We start from the raw sequence: 2,644 nt of genomic DNA on the forward strand, positions 1-2,644 counted from the left end.
CTTCTGCTCACTCCACCTCCTGTACTCCATGTGTTAACCGTGGTATGTGTTAGTTCCTTACTTTGTATGGTTTGTTCTTTACTTTTGTTTGTTGTTCTTAGTGTTCAGTACAAATACAATCCTATTGAGTTTACACCATTCTTCCCCCATATTCTCATTATTTGGTTTAGTGCTGCGTTCGTGTCAGTGTCTGTTTTAGCACCAGTGTCACGGTGAGGCGGTCCCCTACCGGCCGCCTCTGTCCACAGCGGCTGTGTTGTTGTTGTTTTGTGACGTCGTGTACGCCCCTCAGGTGGGCGGAGCCCGTGATCCGTTCCCACCTGATGGTCGTTTGTCTGTCTATATATGCCTTGTCTTTGTACCAGTTGACCGCTGGTCATTATATCCTTAATTCGGATCTATTGCACGGGTTTTAGGTTTGCACACTTTATATTAAACCACCCTTTTTCCCTGAGACTTGGCGTGATCGCTTCCTTTTTGTTGCTCACACCTGCCCGTCACAGAATGACCAGCCACCCTTCGGAAGCCGCCGAGTCTCTTTTACTTTCTCCTTTGTTCGTGGTCATGTCTCGTGGTAAGTGTTTGTCTGCGTAGTGTTTTGTTTGAAGAGCTCCGCCGTGCTTTTGTGTTTTGTGTGTGTGTGTAGCACGGCGAGGACCAGGGCAGTCTGCCCTGAGAAAGCTCTTCGGGTCTGTTGTTAGTGTGTGTGAAGAGTTCCGCCGTGTTTTCGAGTTGTGTCCGTGGCACGGCGAAGACCAGGAATGTCTTCCTGGCGATAACTCTTCGTGTTGTTGTGAATGTGTGTATGCGTGAACGGACGTGTCGATCGGTATGCGCGCTCGTTGTGTTATGTTACATGTTCTGTGTGTGACGCTGGTGCCGCTCCTCACCGTCGCCTCGCTCCCCGTGTTGTTTTGTGTTTCATGTGGGGAGCGACTGCGAACGTGAGTGGCGCGTCACTGTGTCTGTTTATGTAGAGCGCGCGTTTGTGGGTCCCGTCTGTTTGTGTGTACGCCGTTTTTTGTTTGCTTGTCTAGTCTTTGCGTGTGTGTTGTGTCCTAACGTGTTGTCTAATGTTTGCGTGTAATTCCACGCATGCTCCTCCCCCTGAATGTGTGTTTGGGGGGGGACCGGCTGTGGTCCCGTGCCATGGGGTGTGGCACGGAGGGCGTCGCTCCCGAGGGAGGCCCTGACCAGGTAAGTGGGGGGTTCTTCTGAGTTAGGATGGAGACCCCTCCCCCCTGGAGGGGGGATCAGGGTAGTGCGCGTTTGTGTTCTGTGTTGGTGTGTGTGGGTGTGTGTGTGTATTTGTGTTTTATGTGCAGGTGCTTCTCCCTGGCGTTGAATCGTGGCATTCCTGGACCTTGTGGGGGTCTCCAGCTGGCAGGAGCCCCCTTATGTTGTGGGGTGACCGGAGCCCGGTCGGAAAGAGCCCCTCCCTAGAGGGCTGGGGCCCCCGGATGTTTGGGGACCATGGGGCTCCGGTCTGAAGAGCTCCTGCACAGGACGGAGACCCTTCCACGGGGTCCTGGAGGTGACGTAGCCATGCCCCAGGGAGGTAACCTGCACACACATACACCCCGGACGGACAAGGAGCCGAGGCCCGCCGTCCTCGCACCTATGGGGCTTACCAGCTGAATGCCGGTTAGGGCGTGAGGGCCCTGTGACCGACTGGGGCGTGGTTTTGTGTTGTTAACGGCCCGGTCGGTCCAGGGTCCCGCCCAGGGAGGTGAGCTGACTAATGTTATGTGTTTTGTGTTTCAGCTCGTGGACTGCAGGAGGTGTCCCTGCCTGTCCTTGCCTTCCTGCCCCTTCGTGTTGTTGTGCAGCCGCTGTGTGCCACACACCCAGTGGAGGGGAGTGCGGCTTGGTGGGGGGGTCTGTCACGGTGAGGCGGTCCCCTACCGGCCGCCTCTGTCCACAGCGGCTGTGTTGTTGTTGTTTTGTGACGTCGTGTACGCCCCTCAGGTGGGCGGAGCCCGTGATCCGTTCCCACCTGATGGTCGTTTGTCTGTCTATATATGCCTTGTCTTTGTACCAGTTGACCGCTGGTCATTATATCCTTAATTCGGATCTATTGCACGGGTTTTAGGTTTGCACACTTTATATTAAACCACCCTTTTTCCCTGAGACTTGGCGTGATCGCTTCCTTTTTGTTGCTCACACCTGCCCGTCACAACCAGCATGCCTTGTAAGTCTCATGTTCTCCGTATTCACACCATAAAACTAACATACCTCACTGCACACCTGTGAACTAACATCTCTGACTGTTTAGAAACCCTCGTCACAAACCCCTTAGCGTAAAGTCTATAGTCTAGCTGAGTTCCTGATTGTTTCTCCAGCTGTTATCAGTCATGTGGGTCTTATTTTCACCTGTTTGGTTGATCTCGCATTAACATACTGTCTGCTGTTCCTGGTCAACCTGGTTACTCTGCCTGTCTGATGATGACTCTGGGATTCCTGGTTGATCGGTTTTTGATATGTTTTGGGCTTGAATCACATTACAACTGTTTTGTCTACATATGCTTCTGCTAATCTGCAAGTCATTTTCAGAAAACGACAGAAGGAAATCCAACATGCAGCTCAACATGTATTCTTCCAAAATAACACTGCCAGAAAGAATATACATTATTAATTCTAACAC

Source organism: Brachyhypopomus gauderio, chromosome 1 (assembly GCF_052324685.1).
Source record: "Brachyhypopomus gauderio isolate BG-103 chromosome 1, BGAUD_0.2, whole genome shotgun sequence".
Classification (NCBI taxonomy): Eukaryota; Metazoa; Chordata; class Actinopteri; order Gymnotiformes; family Hypopomidae; genus Brachyhypopomus; species Brachyhypopomus gauderio.